Source organism: Prenolepis imparis, unplaced genomic scaffold (assembly GCF_030444845.1).
Source record: "Prenolepis imparis isolate NDT839.2.m4 unplaced genomic scaffold, iyPreImpa1.0 SCAF_12, whole genome shotgun sequence".
Taxonomy (NCBI): Eukaryota; Metazoa; Arthropoda; class Insecta; order Hymenoptera; family Formicidae; genus Prenolepis; species Prenolepis imparis.
This window is the reverse complement of record NW_028141170.1, coordinates 10,698,624-10,717,394: the sequence shown is the minus strand read 5'-3', so window position 1 is coordinate 10,717,394 and position 18,771 is coordinate 10,698,624. Positions and strand designations below refer to the sequence as shown.

General features: G+C 33.9%; 1 protein-coding gene across 7 annotated transcripts in view; it reads right to left on the bottom strand.

Moving 5' to 3' along the window:
• The window catches only part of LOC145943462 (CCR4-NOT transcription complex subunit 6-like), a 588,057-nt gene that overhangs the window by 372,617 nt on the left and 196,669 nt on the right, over positions 1 to 18,771 (bottom strand). The window lies entirely within an intron of this gene.

Sequence of the window (18,771 nt, the reverse complement as noted above, 5' to 3'; positions counted from 1 at the left end):
GATCGATCGAGCATTTTCGTGCATAGCTCTCGCGCACGTGCACTGTTAAACCGTAATCATAGCCGGTGACGGGGCCGGCCATGGGTAAAATCGAAACATCCATCATACCTGTCACCGGGCATAAATGCAAGCAGCGAACGCGCTCGCTCGCTCGCTAGCTGCAACGACTCATTCCTCTTCACCGGAGGCTTCGGCCCCACCAATGTAAATGGAGTCGTCGTGGAGGAGGAGGAAGCGGCACAGATCGCCTCCAGATCGAGAGGGCGAGAGGAAAACCGGCCGCTGAATCGGCCCTTTGTGCGAAACGAGCGAGCCATTCGAAGAGGGGAAACATTATGTCGATATCGGCCTTCTAATGACGACCTGAATCGCGGCCTCTTTATGTTTGCGAGCTCCAGGCCGATAAGCCGAGAGAATGAATAGATAATGCGATATAAAAGTGATATTAAAGCGATCGGATAAGCGGACACGCGATGAGATGCAAAGTGGGAGAGTGAATGGGCGTTAAAAGTGGAAAAATTATCGCAATAATAATAATAATAATAATAATGTAAAATAATAGAATTTATAAATATTAATCGTCGTTAAAGAGAGGAACAATGGGAGACTGATTTTATTATCTCTCGCTAAATGTCATAATTTTGTGAGATAAAACGTACTCGTGTATTATTATACATCGTTTCTCAGATTTTTTTATTTATATTTATATTCTGCATTATCTGAATTAATTTATTATTAATTTATATTTATTGCGCATTATCCGAACTCTTGTTACAGACACTGACATTATAAATTTTAATGAGAATTTATGAGATTCCGTTTCGAAATCTACTGCAGACTTATTATATACATATATAGGGTGATTCTGAATAAGTGAGATAAATTTTAGGAAATTTTTTGTCGAAAATTGAGGGAGGGAGGCTTTAATATAAATATGTAGGTACAGCTAAATCCCTCCCTGAGAAATTACATTCTTCTAAAGAGGGAAGTAAAAATTAGTTTAGTTTTTGTTTCATTTTTTCCCAACATTTATATTTTATTTTTTTCTTGCTAACTATTGATTTTACGAAAAAAAATAAAAGAAATCAAGTTTCTAAAAGAATCAAGCTTTGTAACGCATATTTTTAGATGATCACATTCCGATTCGTTAAAAAGTTCTAATAAAAAATTGTATAGGGGTTGTTAGTTTCCCCATATAATGATATAAAAGGATTTAAAAAATATTAATAAATATCCTTTTAACACTAACAGAAAATATCCATCAAATTTGATTTTTTTGACTTGTCCAAAATTTGAGGAATAAAATAAAAATCTAACTTTTACATTTTAATTTTTAATTTTTAATTTTAATTTTTAATTTTAATTTTTTAAATCTAATGTTTATATAAAAACCCTCCCTTAATTTTTTCTGACAAAGAATCGTCTAAAATGTTTCGCACTTATTTAAAAATCACCCTGTGTATTTCATAAAAGCGCAATTCTCTCTCTTTATTGGAGATAAAATTAATGCGACATATATGAGAGAAAAAATCCGAGAGAAAAAACAGATATCGCATAATTACGTCCGATTTCGCTACGACATTCGCGGCGACTTTAGAAATGACGTTTCCGGCGTTCTCATGCATGCATATCGTCGATGTCATCGTCTTTCGTCGTCGTCGTCATCGTCTTGCTGCCACATTGAGCAGCAGCCCGACCTCCTTGCCATTTCCGCGCAATCTTTCGCCGGCTAACCAGATTGCGGGATCATACGTGGGCGCCGACGACAGGCGAGATACTACGTTTCCGTAGAAAGCAATCGCCCGTGTGTGGAATTCATTCCACGGTGGCAAACATTCTTACAATTTTTGCGGCCTGCGCGGATAGCGCGAGAAACTGGGTCAGCGTTTCGCGTCTGTCTCTCTCTCTCTCTCTCTATTTCCGTCGCGTCAAATTCGACTCGTGTCAAGCATTTTTGGCCGAAAGAGAGAGAGAGAGAGAAAATGATACGCGTCATAAATATAAATTGAATACATTATATTATATAAATTAAAAAGTACATTAATTGCATTATATTATACAAGTGCATTATAGTAATAAATTTATGAATAATTGTAAATATTAATAAATTTAAAAAGATTTATAAATATTTATAAATTAATAAATTTAACAAAATTTATAAATATTTATAAATTAATAAATTTAAAAATATTTATAAATATAAAATATAAAATACATAATATAAAAATTCATTTATAAATATTTCTAAATATTAATAAATTAAAAACAAATATTTAATTTACAAATATAAAATAACTCTTAATCTAAAAATATTGATAAATGAAAAAAAGAACTCTCTACACACTTTCGTATACATCTATGATGCTTAACAGACGCGATTTTACGCGAAGACAGAATTATCACATCGATATTTCACGTTAATCTGCACTGAACTACAGGAAGCGACCTATAACAAATATCCTTATCGACATCCTATTTTCTCGACGAGCATAATCTCTATGGAGATACAGTGTAAACCTTGATCTGTGATAGAGAGATAACTGCCGTGTAGAGCGCGTTATCGTTAATAACGAAGAAAGATTGGCCGGGGGGATGCCGAGATCTACAGCGACGATGTTGTTTATAATGTCGGCGAGTTTCGGTGTAATGCGAGAGGTGATCATTATGTATCTGACGTGTGTATAACGGTTCGCTTAGGCTAGGCATGACGAGGAGCGGAGTGCAGGCAACCTCCGACTGGTCCAGATGTGTCTAGCTATGAGTATTGATATGTGAGGCCCGATAGTAATCGATAAAGCAGTCAGGAAGGTGGAATGACTCGAACAGGTAGAGAGAAAGAGAGAGAGAGAGATGTAGTCGCGCACTAGCGCAAACTCTCTTTTATCTTACCTCAACACGTTTAATGCTGCGCGCAAGATCGGGGTCCAGATGGTCTGGAATCTTCCCTCGCTTATCGCTCTGCTCGAACAAGCCTATGAAAATTTATCACCGACAATGAGATTCAAGAGCTCTTGCCGTATCTCGATCGAGTGGTTTCGATTCAGTCGGAACACTGAACGGATTGAAAAGAAAACTTTCTTTCTCCGATACTCTAGTTAGTACAATCTAAGAGGGTGAACTATCTTTTCGAAAACTGTCACATCTAAAATTTTAGAACGAACGGATGGAGGGATTCCTCGCCTATGACATATATAATAACAACGATAGTTAAAAGGTCTCAGGATTAGATGTTTTGAGAGGATAACAAATTATCGGAGACAGTTTTGTTCAAGATAAAAGGAAGCTAATGATATCGCGAAACATTAGACGCCATCAACAAATGGAAATCTAACTGAAAATGTTTGGGGATTCATGAAATTATGTGGGGAAAAAATTGTAAAACAATTATCTCGACAATTTCATTCGATCATCCAAGTGGCTCATGATGATCTTCACCTTGAGAGCAATAAAATCGGTGGAAAATATACCTCGAATAGTTAGACAATAATTGACGAAAGCAGGGATTGAACGATTCATTAATATAAAAGCGTCATATGTAATTAAATTCTTCTTATAATAAATAGTTATGTCTGTCACGCTCTTATCAGACAGACTGATCGTATCTTTTTGCAGTAGAAATTATATACTTGTTTGCTAATAGAGAGAGATAAAAGGAATAGATTTTTGTGATGACATCAATTCACAATTAAATTTGCGACATTTCTTTCGTCGAAAGTTTGATGAATATCACTTAAAAAATATGTATAAAAGCAATAATCGCATATTACGCAATCGGTGCGATATCGATTTTCCGTACTTGTTCAAACCGCGAGTTTGGCAAGAATCCAGTGTAACGCGACAAGATTGAGCGCCTGGCACAAGATTATCCGCGCGGGATTTCTCGGGAAGAGACAAAATCCAAGTGTGAACGATTTCAGGTTTGAGAAAAACGAGAATTCGCCACGGATTTCTCTCCGCGATTGAAGAGATTTGTCCCGGAAAAGTTCCTTAAACAACGTAATAGTTGTTACAAAATAATTTGTAAAATATCTTTTTGACCATCCGAAACATCTGAATTATTCGTATTATCGGCACCAATTGAAAAATATATAGCGTAGGGATAAAAGTTTCGAGAAATATAGAATAAAAAATATACAATAGCTGTTAAAAATAATGTACACAGTTGAAAAATTTGTGTTAAATTTAACAAATATCACATGTCCCAAACGGTCCACAGAAATTTTTGTGTTAATTTAACATAATACGGATATGTTAAATGATGACACGAATATTGTGTTAATATTTTAACATAAAATAAATGCAAACTTCAAGTAAACTTAAAATAAATTTTGTGTTAAATTAACATAGTTTTAATGTAAAAATTAACTAAAAAAATTGTTAATTTTACATTTTATCACCCCCACTTATATTATAAAGTAAAATTAACATTTTTTTCTGTAAATTTTAACAGATAAATCTTGTCACTAATAATATCGAACATATTTATTGTGTAAAATTAAAAGTAAATATACATTGTGTTATTTCTACACTTTTTTTCAGTTATTTTAATAATTTAACATTTGAGTTCAATTAACACAACAGCAATATGTTAATTTAACACATGAATGTGTTAAATATTTAACACAAAAATTTTAACGGGGACCGTTTCTAACAAGAAAACACAAATTTTCCAACTGTGTATAAATATTTATAATAATAAAAATAATATAAAAATTATATAATTATAAATAATATATGTATATAGTAATAAATATTATATATAATTTATAAATTCTTTGCAAAATTTATGTACACATTCCATATACTATTCATTCGTATATTAATATCGCGAAGTTAATAATGGATTCTCTCCATGGCACAATGAAGATTAATCAGACAAACTATTGTATAATACATCTCCGTACGCCACGAACATTGAAGTTGAGTTCACAGTTGTTCGCGCAGCATATTGTTGCAAATTCGTCGCATTTATCACGCACCGCGCCAAGCTTATTAAACGTTACGCTGTTTAATGAGGGGGAGATAGCAACCGGAACAGATCACGCCTCTAACCACTTCTAATTCTCCGTCGTGTATATCCGATTCCTACTTCAGCCGTTAATAACCAAAGTGCTCGGTTGTAGTCGACTAGTAAAATAAACCTCTTTTACTATCGGATTTACTAGCGGAATAATATTAGCAAACTAATCCTGAATAACGCATCAACCTCTAGCAGAAATAGCTCTTTCTCTCTCTGTTTTCCGCACCGGAGGAGCTTGAGTTTACAATAAAAATCAAACTTTGATTTATATCCGCAGAAAATAAGAATTTATCAAGTTATCAAGTTATCAGTATCAAGTTATCAATCTACGAGTATATTTTTTATCAATATTTAATTTATATATATATATATATATTGTATATTAAATAATAAATATATTGTATATTAAATAAATAAATTTAATATTATATATTGTAAATAAATATATACTATTGAAATATTATAATATATATTAAATTGATATATATTAATAAATAAATCTATATGTATATAATTTATATATTCTATATATAATTATTTTCTATATCACATTTATATTCCACAAATATAAAAAATATGATTTGAATGTGTAAATAGCTTGTATCATCTTTGTCGTTGTTCTATGAATTTCATGATTGCAGAACAACGTTATTTCACAATTTGTTATTTGACTGAATATATTGTATATTGAAATGTGAGTCATGATAAAGAGGAAGCTTTATAGATTTGACGATATTTTTCAAGAGATTTTTGATGCACGCAACAAATAAAATAAACAAAAGGATGTACTATTTCGACATCAAATATGTGTCAACCATGTGTGAGCATTTTAATAAAAATTTATTTTTTTTCGATTGAACTTCATTGTGTGACATAACTTGCTCTCTCCCTCTCGATGAAAAGTTACAGAAAGTTCGAAATTTTCGATACAAAAAAATTCACATGCCAAATAAATTTCTCGGTCAAAAATTGATGCTTTCATATGTGTATATTGTTTTATTTCAAATTGCTCTTCGAAATTGCATTTATATCAAAATTAAATTTAAATTGCAGTTTTTAATATTAAAAGCTCAGTTTTCTCTCTAAATGTTTCTATATTAATAACGAGTGAACAGTTAATCTGGATTTCTTTCGATCATCGTTTTACCTCCCTCCAAAGTTGCAATATTACTACTACGATTCGGTCAACTTTCAAAAGTTTCGTCCACACAAATGACGCCAGACGTATTAGAGCGAGAACTGGAATTAGAGAAATTCTCTCAAGGGTTCGTATCACCGAAATGCTTAGCGTTGCAATGTCGGAGCATCGAATGATGGAGAATAGGATCGGTGAACTATACGTCATATGAACCGTGCGATCGGACGAGAATAGTTAGATCGTATAGAAACACGGAGGTTCTTGTTCGGGCGAAATCCGATTGATCGAAACTGCAAGCTTGCAACTCGTCGCAAGAAAAATTAGCGTCGAACCGCAATTCAAATGCACATTTTAGCAAATTCAATTTCTTTCAAATAAATCTGCGAAAGTTGAAATACTAAATAAATGATAGGTCGCAAAATTTTAAAAAAAATTAATTGTCCACTATGAGATAAGAGATAAAGTAAGACTCGAAAAAAGATTATGCTACAAAAAAATTAAATAATGTTTAATAAAAATTAATTTAACAAATTGATTTAATTTAATATAAATTAATTTAATTTTATAAATTAAGTTAATTTAATAAAAATTAATTATAATAAAAATAAATAATAAAAGCTATAATAAAAATTAAATAATATTTAATTTAATAAATTAATTTAATAAAAAATAATCTAATTTAATAAAAATTAAGTAAATTCAATTAAGATAACTAAAAATCTCGCAAATTTAATTTCTTTCAAATAATTTTGCAAAAATTGAAACATAATAAATGACAGATCTTCAAAAAAAATTGAATTGTCCACTATGAGACGATAAGAGATAAAGTGAGACTCGAAAAAAGATTATGCTACAACAAAATTAAATGTTTAATAAAAATTAATTTAACAAATTGATTTAATTTAATATAATTTAATTTAATAAATTAAGTTAATTTAATAAAAATTAAGTAAATTCAATTAAGATAACTAAAAATCTCGCAAATTTAATTTCTTTCAAATAATTTTGCAAAAATTGAAACATTATAATAAATGACAGATCTTCAAAAATAAAAAAAATTGAATTGTCCACTATGAGACGATAAAGTGAGATTCGACAAGAGATTACGCTATAATAAAAATTGAATAACATTTAATAAAAATAAAACAAACTCAATTGAAAAGCGCGCGATTGGTGCATTTATCTTATTGTACGGTTGAACTCTATTGTGTCAGACGATGACGGCGACGATCTGTCACGAACGTGTCGCATAATGAAAACGCCGGCGCGGTTCCATTCCGCAATTCTTGATATAATCAGAACGTCGTAATGGAGGACGTGACGTAATTGCGGATATACATGCATATAGTTAGAGGCGCGCGAGCGCGCGGAAAAGTAATCTAAAATCAATATGAGACGCGCAACGTGTTTAATCACGCGTTCTGGCTTAAAGGCAGAAATGCAGCAATCTATGCAACGACACGTGAAACGGCCACGACCAACTGTTTTTCCGTATCTCACTCTTGATTACTCAAGCGAATCACGCATCTCCGCCTCTCTCCTTCCCCTCTCCCTCTCCCCCTTTTCGCCCTCCGGTAACCAACCTTAATTGATAAAAGCCATTCCGCGCTTTAATCTGATTAAAGCAATTCCCCGTTTTGCGTCGGGGGAAAAACATTCCCCCCCCCATTCACTGAATCAAACGTTCCGATGAAATGACACGGCGATGCAATTTTCGAGCAATTCCCGGGAGATATTAAAAACCGATTAAAAACCAGATTAAAAACCAGTCCGTGCCATTATTCGCGCGTGCGTCAAACGCGCGTCGGATATATACATATATATTGACTGTCCGCCGCGATTTAGCTGTCTCCTGTAATTAATTTCAATTCGTTTATTCTGTTAACGAGACGCTCATGCCAATCTAAATGTATATGCCCGCGCGCACTCTTTTCCGTCGTATTAATCCATTTTATTATAATCGTCAATACGTATATAAAAAAGAAAAAAAATCGCGTACAGCGCGATAATTTAACACCATTATTATATTAATGCCTTTCGATAAAATTCATATAATTAGCGCATGATTGATTTTGTGATATATCGATTTAATTTAAGTCGCGCGTATTAAGGAATTGCCGGATTTGTAGAAGAAATCTCTTGGAAAGAACTGACCCACAAAGCTCTCCGTTCTTCGTTTCGAGACTAGAAAACAACTATAGCAAAATAATACTGCATTGCGGTTGCACCCTTCAATTTTTGCGTGTCGATTGTTTCTTGCGAGGGATTCAATCTAACATGAACACATGTTTTGCTTTCAAATCACTCCGAGATGTTCAGATTCATAAATTCTCAAAAATAATCCTTCCTTTAATTAACATAACAAATGTCAAATAATTGGTAACTATTAATTTTCTTTTTAATATGCTAATTTAATAATATAATAAATTTATCTATATTAGATTATGTATCATTCTAATTAATTAACTATTTATTTATGCATCATTCCAAATAATGAATTATTTATTTATGCAACATTCCAACGAATTAATAATTTATTTATGTGTCATTCCAATTAATTTTTTTTATTTCTAAAGGGAAAAGATTCGCAACGCACGAGTGAGATGCAACTATTATTAATCACAACATATGTCACCATCGGAAGAAGAACATTATGTCAGGTCGGGGATTTTTCTCGCGAAGGTTGCTGGGTGGCCCGGCATCGCGTGACGACCACACATTTCTTTTCTTTCTCTCTATCTCTCTCTCTGTCTCACGAATTTCCCTTTAATTGCGACACGTCTAGCGGCTTATGGCGCATCCCATAATTTCGCGATATTATCTTGGTATGCGGGGCCAAGTGCTCCCGGTTCAATCAATGTCCGCCCGGTGCACAGAGGTTCCGTGGTCCCTCTTCAATCTATCTATCCATCTCTATTTCGCTCACGAGATCTCCCTCGATCTCTTCTCCGTCGATCAGCCGTCTCGCAGATGCGACGCGAATTTCTTCCCGTTCGCGTGCTCTCCACGCTGAGGGGCATCCATAATCTGGCCGATCGAGATGCAAACCATTCAATTATAGCCGTGGCCCCGAGGCGCGAGGATCAAATCGAGCCACGGAGGACGAGATCTCACCCCGGAAATACTGGGTGTCCTCGCAAACTCAAGGCAAATCTATCGCGACGAAACTGGGAATGAAAGAAGAAGGTACAAAGCTGTCAAAACACACAATTTAATTGAACTGATTATTTCTGATTTCTTTTCTCTATCTAAATGACATAATCTCTTCCGGAATAAATGTAATAAAATTGAAAGAATCCCGCACAAAATACATAGAATTTTTGCTTTCGGTAGAATTGTATTTTTCATATGTTGTAGCTTATGACTTGTTGAACAAAAGATGTAATAGCCTCAAAGCTAAATATTGGATAGTTACTGAGTTGCAGCCAGTCAAACAACTCGTAGAGCCCAAGTTTTTTGTATTTGACTGACTGTAAATCAGTAAACTGCCTATTAAATTTTTTGTTCAACAGATCATAAGCTACAACATGTGAGAAAATCAACTGATCTTAGCAAGATTTAATTTTATACGATTAGTACAGGGTTTTTTAACCTATATAAAATCCTAGATGAAATTGAATCCCGATAAAATCAGCTAATTTTCTCACATGTTATAACTTGTGATTTGCTGAACAAAAAGTGTAATAGGCTTAGAGTTAAATAATAGATATATAATAGTTACCGATTTATAGCCAGTCAAACACGAAAAATTAGGATAATTTGCTGTTGTTTGACTGGCTGTAACTCAGTAACTATCCATTATTTAGCTTTGAGGCTATTACATCTTTTGTTCAGCAAGTCATAAGCTACAACATATAAAAAAAAAACAGTCAATTCCACCGAAAGCCAAAATTCTACGTATTTTGTGTAAGGGTCCTTTTGCTTTAGAAATTCAGAAAAAGAAAATTGACAGTCGACCGCAAACTTAATAATAGTCATAAAAAGTCCCTATCCGAGTTGACCAGGGAAAAAGGAGGAGATGACGGAGGGGATCCAATTTGTCGGGGACATTTTGGGCGGCCCTCAGATTCTATTTGACGTCGTAATCTAAGGATGCCTGACTTCGCACGATAGCCAAGGACTGTTGCGGGAACAAATTAGAAGGACATCATTACGCGGGTGACGCTAGGTAAAAGCGATTTCCGTCCTTAATCCAGGCCCCCGCGGACCAGCTTCCGACGACCCGTATATACGTAATATACGTAGAAGTCGTCGTCTGTTCAGGAAATTGACCCATCTCGCCCGCTTCATAAACGAACGGATCCGGCAACAAATGCGAAGGGTCAAGAGATGGCTTCTCTCTCTCTCTCTCTTTTTATCGGTGACATTTCGAGACGATGAGTCCCGATTGATCCAAATTTATTTGTCGGGTTCAATCCGCAATTCCGAGGGTCGTCACGCGATTGAAATCACTTTTGATGATTATAAATTGAAAGTAGCTATTTATGATGACTTTTATAATAAATTTACGGCTTATTTTTAACTCGATACGGTCGAGTTTCAAAGCACATGGTTTATAGACGTGTAAAAACGACGCTTTTTGATATTAAACTTTAGTAATGTGTTCTGCCTTCGAAATTTTTGGAATCGCAAAAAATATACGTCCTACTTTTCTCATTCAGAACTAGTGAAAATGGTGACGACAGATACTGTCAAATTAAGAAGTTATATAAACCATATCCTGCAAAATGTCCTCTTCTCGAATACATCGATAAATGATTAATTCATTGTATCCCTTTTGGGATCTTTGACATCTCGATTATATTTAGATCAAGAGTAAGAAGTTTTCTTGTGGAAATGTGCTAATTACGAATGTTACGTGACACTGTCAGGAAACCATAGGTATCGCAAATCTGTCACAACTCGAAACACAAATCGAATAAAGAATTTAAATAGAAAGTGTAAGAAAATGTACATATATATATACTTTTTTACACAAATTCATATATATATATATATAATAAATAAATTTGTATAATCAATTTAAAACAGATAAACTAAAACAGACATACTAAAAAGAGTAGTAATTGCATCGGGGTTTATCGATTGTCCCGGAATCGGCGAAATAAAATACAATGTCTTTCCGATCGTCGAGATTAAATAAAAATTGACCAGCGTCTTCCAGGGGATCTCGTTCGGATTCTCGCTACATCGCGAGAATAATCCAAAGTGGAACATCTCTCTCGACGAAAGATGTAAGATAAACTATTCCGGTCTTATTCCGTTTAAAATAAAACACATTTCTCGACGACCAACCGCAATCTGCAGAGCTGACAGTCTCAGCAATTTTCAGCGGTTTCTCGCGCAGTTCTCGAAATGGCGACGCGACAACGAACGACCCTCTTCGCAGTTAGTTCTCTCTCGCCGAAATGATCGGTTTTCAACAACTGAAATAGAACGTCTTCAGCGACGAGCTTAACTGCAGAAGACGACAAGATTCCACTTGATCGCTTCGAAATAGAACATCTTGGACGTCGGGACGATTCCTGTCGAGCGTCCGGCATAAAAGAGAAACGAAAATCCAGCCGGTGATCTCGAACATTTGGAAAATAAAAGAGCTTTCGTCGAGAAAGAAAAACAGAGAGAGAGAGAGAGCAAGACTAGTCGAGGAAGCCAACAAGCGCACTTCTACATATCTTCCATCCATCCTGGCCATGTAGTCGACGTCATCGTTGTCGAAGAAGACTGACCACTTGCTAAGGGTGAAGACACAGACACGTGGTTAGGTGTGGACTAAGGGGGTGTGTAGCGATCCCTTCAGGGCGCCAAGACATCCCGCCGGGGAAGATTTGTCGGCAGCCGGTGGCAAACGACAAATCCTCCTTGTCCTGAAGCTACCAACACTCTCGTCTCTCCTCTCCTGGCTCTTCCTCCTCGAGGAAACGTCGTCGACCCATTTCCGCGAGGAGTTTCAAGATCGATGGAACGATCAAGAAAAGGAGGGAGATCCTCTCGCTCTTTCTTCCTTTCCCCTTCTTTTTATCGCAGATGGCCGGATGGTGAGACTTTAAAGAGCGACGACAACGAGTGCGAACAGCAATTTAAAACCGCTTGCGAAGAATATGCTGTCATTCAAACGAGTCGTGCAGTTTTACAGACCCGGGGATCAGACCTTTTGATGCCGTCTCTCGCGTTTGAAAAGAAAAAAGTCTCTAGGTAGATATCTCCCAACAAGACGAGAAACGCAGCGAGAGACGCAACTCGGAACTAGATCAAGTTCTACCTTCAGCAAAGTCGGGAACGAGAGTTTAGAAGTCTCTCGCTTATGAATATATTTGGCGAAATTTAATATATAAAACACGGATCAAAAATTTTCAATAATAAAAATTGCAAAGTATATGCAGTTATTTCTTATAATTATAAAAAAATCTTTTAATATATTAATATATTTATATATTTTAATATATTTATTAATATATTTATTAATTATATTTATATTAATATACATCTATTAATTAATTTATTGATTTTCTAATGTATATTATTAATTATACATTTTTCAAAAAATGTAATTAAAAAAAATAATAGTTTTCATATAAAAGATCTGCAAAAATTTTCGCTCTTCAATTCGATGCTAAACGGCAGAGAGCGACATATGAAATCTCGGGCAATGCAATCTTCAGCAATTTATATGTCAAGCATTATCGGAAGTGTAATGCTGTTGTGCGCGATGGAAAAAAAAATTATCGAAATCGATTGGAATGAACTTTTGCGTCGTCGCTGTTGGAAAGCAATTTGATAGCGTCGCTTCATAAGAGGAGAGATCCACAAAAGGAGAAGCGCCTTTTCAGTCAAATGGGAGAACAACAATGCGCTTGAAAACTCCGAGAAAAAAAGACGATCGGGAGGGCCTGAAGGGGGAAAGGGGAGAGTTTACACGGATCGGATTTTTCTCCAATCGTAGAATTCTCTCGGCCATTGTACTCTCGGACGATTTTCCGCCTGGTCGTGTCCGCTGTTTAATGAAAGAGTTCTCGCGCGAAAATGTAGAAAATCATAGAGAAGATCTCGGGGGAATACTTTTCTTGGGGAAAAAGAGACAGAAGAAGAGAAAGAGATGGGGGGGGGGGATGAAAAGAGCGGGCCGACCGAAAAATAAAGAGTATAAACGAAGACCCATTAAGTTCGAAGAGCCGGGTTAACTCCGGGAGAGAGCACGCCCGTGGGAAGCGCGATTTCTCAAAGTGTCACCGAGCGTCTCCTTACGAGAGACACATCGGCGCCCGCGACGTCAACAATTGACGCCAGACTGATTGTCCTCGTTGAGCGCGTCTACGCAACTATCGTAAACTGAGATTAATCGGATCGTTTTAATTAACCCTAATCGGCCGGGAGAACGAGATCGCGCATCGGAGTTTAAACATCTGATTGTCAGTGGAGTTAAAACAGTTGATTGTTTCTATTCCATTGATGGATGATCCTGTGTGTCTGTGTATATATGTATATGTTCTTAGTGGTCTTCTAAAATAAAATTCAGAAACTTAATTTCTGGTTAATGTATTATTCGTTATAATGTAATGAATTGAGATTACTCCGATTTTTGAATTTTAAGTAACTTTAATCAGTTCATAAAATAGGACTAAGGTAAATAAAGACAAATATTATGGAACACTCTCATTAATATTATTTGGAATTAAAAGCACGATAATAATTATTAAAAAGACTTAAAAAAATAGAGATTAAAGAACTTTAGCACTTTTATTTATATTATTTATCTAAATTAAAATCGAGATAACTATGTATTAATCTTAATTATGTAGCAATCTTTCTAAAAAAAAAATAAAAACCTTAAAAAGTAAGAAAAAATAAAACTTAAACAACTTCAACATTTTTATTAATATTATTTATTATTTATTGAAATTAAAATCAGAGTAATTTATTAATGCAATCTTTAAAAAAAAATAAAAATTAAAAAATTTTAGCACTCTCATTGATATTATTTATTTGAATTGAAATCAGGATAATTTTTATTAATGCGATCTTTCTAAAAAACAGAAACTTTAAAAAATAGAGATTAAAGAATTAAGCACTTTTATTTATATTATTTATCTAAATTAAAATCGAGATAATTATGTATTAATGTTAATTATGTAGCAATCTTTCTAAAAAAAAAATAAAAACCTTAAAAAGTAAGAAAAAATAAAACTTAAACAACTTCAACATTTTTATTAATATTATTTATTATTTATTGAAATTAAAATCAGAGTAATTTATTAATGCAATCTTTAAAAAAAAATTTTTTTTTTTAATTTTAGCACTCATTAATATTATTTATTTGAATTGAAATCAGGATAATTTTATTAATGTGATCTTTTCAAAAAATAAAAGCTTTAAAAAAATAGAAATTAAAGAACTTTAGCACTATCATTGATACTATTTATCAGAATTAAAATCAAGATAATTATTACGCGATCTTTCTAAAAAGATAGAAGCCTTAAAAAATAGAGGAAAAAATAGAAATTAAAATCTGGAACAACTTGTATCAGTTATCAAGGTGTAAATCACACAATACGAAGTTAGAAAAATCTCAATTATTAACATTACATTGAAGCAGATTATTGCTCTTTTTTTTTAGAAATTGTCTCTGTCTACCAGGCAGGCCACATCCGGCGGAAGGCTATCTTTAACCGCGCTTCAACGGAGTACGAGATCGAAGTGTAAAAACAAATTTGCAGACCTCTGCAGGTATTTCGCCGGCGGCTCTGTTAGACGACTTTTCGCAAATAGTGGCGAGTCTCGACTTACACGCGCGCGATAAGCGTTACAAATCGCGCCGCCGACTCTCTCGCGAACAGAAACAGGGCCTACATAGAGGAGCATATAGGAATATTTACAATGGCCCGCGGTATTCATTCAACGCCTTCTCTCTAACGCAACGAGCTATCGCGGTCATCTCAGCAATTACGACGGCCGTTCAATCGGCAGCGCATAACTACCTTACGTACACCTGCGTCTCGTCGATTACGCTCGAATAAGGCAACGTTAAATTAGCGATATATAGCGCTTCATTTGTTTAGAATCTGGGACGAGAGCCGTCCGAGAATCGCGTGAAAAAATATATATGGGGTATGTATATCAGAGATCTGGGCCGGCTCTTTCTCTACTTCAGGAGGAGATAGCCTAGCCATTTAAATTCTATGAAAAATTATTTTTCTATTTTTTAGCATTTTATTTTTATTACTCTTTGTTTTACTTCTATGAAAAATGTTTTTCTTTTTTCTAAATATATCTTATTTTAATATAGAAACATACGTGCGTATAACCGGATGTAACAAAAATATGGACTATTTCAGGAGGGTATTCTATCCATTTAAATTCTATGAAAAATTATTTTCTTATTTTTTAGAATATATTTTATTTTTATTACTCTTTGTTTTACTTCTATTTCAATTCTATGAATTTTTTTTTTTTAAAGAATATTTTATTTAAATATAAAGACACATATATGTATACACACAGGATATAACAAAAATATAGACTTACTTCAAAAGTTCAAAAGTTCATAAACATAGATCTAAAAATAATTTTTGACAGGTGATTATTTGACAGATGCTTATAGATAATTTTTGGAAAACAATTTGCCCGTTTTGTTTGAGAATGAATTATTTTAAGATGAGAGAATTATTTTCTACCGTTTTGTTAGAAATAAAATAATGTTTTGTTAATTATCCTAAGTTTCAACCCAAACATGACTGCAACGTGAAAACGACGCATTTCTTGACATATGTTTATAAACTTTTTGCTCATTTTCATTTAAAAAAAAAAAAAATAATAATTTTTCATAGAATTTAAATAGAAGTAAAATAAGTGATAAAAATAAAATATTCCAAAAAATAAGAAAATACAATTTTTCTTGAAAATTAAACAAAGAGAGACAACTCAAGCTCTGCTCGGGAGATAATGAAAAAAAAATGAGATTAATAACACAATAATGATATATTCGCACGATAATCACTGTAATCGGAATATTCATAATACCGGTGGGGCAATTGTAATAATAATAACCATCGCAATGCACCCGATGTACCATAATCGGTGATGAACGAGCAGGCAGGTGGAAACAGGTGCGAGAGCAAGGGAGCGAAATCGCTGGTAGAAATCGTTGTAATTATTATGTGTAAACGGCGTTCGCGCGCGCGCGAGCTAGCTTGGAACAGTTAAATTGGAACGGAGAGAAGATCGCGGACTTCCTGCTGGCTTCTCGCGCGCTAATCCATCTTGCCTGTCGTCGTACAATAACTATTATATCCACCGCGAAGTGGATCAGGCCAGGATCAAGCAATATTATTACTTTTTCCGCCCCTCTCTCTCGCTCTCTCTCTCTCTCTCTCTCTCTATCTATCTATCTATCTATCTATCTATCTACCTATCCCTCTTCTTCTTCGGCTTCTCTCGACGCTTATACATATAGGCAGAGTCTACTTCTCACGAATGTTACGGCTCGAGTGCGTAATTAATTAGTAATGCGATCTGACTCCTTTTGCTCATAATGGCTAAGTATGCCGAGTATTTCAAACTGTCGAGTTTATTTGATTTTTTTTCTAACGGAATCGGAATACAATTTTCTCTTTGTAAAAATTTTATAAAGTGCAAGCTTTTTTAACAAATATCGAGAAAAAACTTCGAGTTAATTGAGAAAGAATTATTGAAAAATAACTCAAATTTAATGAAAACAAAGTTTTCTTCGGAATCGATTGGAGAATAAAAATTTCGCCATATTTTATTATTCTTATTTTGATAAAAAATTGATGGCACATGGGATGACTCGTTTTATTTCAGGCGATGCAGATACGCCATTAGAGAACGTGCGGTTATTAAAAAAAAAAAAGAAAGATTAGCGACAGGTCACCGCGTCACAGATGCGCGAGAGAGCGAGAGCGAAAGAGGGAGAATGATTAATCTCTTTCTAGCGGCTTTCCGATTATCGCGAAATTAATTAACACAGATTTAGTAATTACCACGCACTCGCGTAGCCGCCAACCAGCGCGATGTTTTGCGTTTCACGTATACGTAACGTTAACGATATCGTCGCAATCGCACGTATATGCGTCAAATATCGAATACACACAATGTACACACAACGATGTGGACGCGTTCTAATTAAGTCATGCCAAAGCATTGCGATGTGGTTAATCGTGATCGGTATCGAGTTACCAATTTATGTCGAATTCGCCGCATTTAAAGGACGCTTTAATTGATAATTATCAGCATGTTACTAATGTAGTGGCTCGATCCGAAATCAGTCATCGACCGGTAATGAAAGCAGCGTATGTCTAACGGCTTACGAGCTTCAAATTAGTACTATATTATAGTTTTAAAATGTCACAAAATGTCGATTCGATTTAATTTAGCTGGGATTTAATGAATAAATAAAAATGTATGATATATATATTGATGAAAGATAATTAAAAAAGTTTTGCTTTCGAAAAATACGCTGAAATTAAAAAGAAATGAAAAAATAACGAGAGATTAAGAGAGAATTTATTTTCATATTATATTGTATATAATAAAAAAATTTTTATAATTAGTTGCGAAAAAATATTGACAGTATAAGTTCCCTATTTAACCTGAAACAAAAAGGTCTTTGCAGAAAAATATTGACACATTGACAGGTTTTAAATTAAATGCGATTAAAAAGAAATTCCACTCTGTATTTAATTTAAGGTGAATGTTACTTCAAGAGACTTTTAATCCCATGCATTTAAGCCCTCTTCTCCTATATGCTCTATAGAATATTTCATATTGAAAATAAAAAAGTTGTAATAAATCATAATTTTCTTCGATAATTCTTTCGTAAGAATTTTTATCACGGGCTTAAGCGAGGAATCCACCACAGTAATATTTCGTAGTTACGAATCACTTTGTATAATCGCAAACGGGATTTCGAACCACTTCCTGTGAAAATGTGATATGGGGAAACCAAATATGAACCTCTGTTCTCCAGCGCGGCTGACAAGGAAATCTCGCAAACCCGAAAATTCTGATTTTCATGAAACTTTATACACATGTAGGAGGAATAAAGAGATGAATTTAGAAATTTTCAATTGACGCTCAAAAACGATTCTAAAGAGAAAACTACCTCTCATACATAAAGCCGCTTTTTCTCGGAAAAGTATTGGATATCAAAAAGTGTTTTTTATACAAAAGTTTCATGCTAAGCACACCTTTATTTAACTACATTAATAAAAATTTTGAAAAAATAATTTTTTTCTGAGATAAAAAAAATGTTTTTTTCTTTTCAAAAATTATTTTTTCAAAATTTTATTAATGCGGTTAAATAGAAATATTTTTACCAACTGAAACTTTTGTATAAAATATTTTTTGATATCTCGAATGATTTTCGAGATATATCGAGAAAAGCAAAAGGCCGCCCTATAAGGGATGATTTCACCCCCTAGAATCATTTTACAACTGAAAATTTCTAAATTCATCCATTTATCTATCCTACAGGCGTATAAAGTTTCATAAAAATCAGAAATTTCGGATCTTGTTCCCTTGTTAATCAATTTTTTCCAAATTACATAATAAATACTAGTTTGCATTCTTTCAAAATTTACATCAACGAATAAATGGA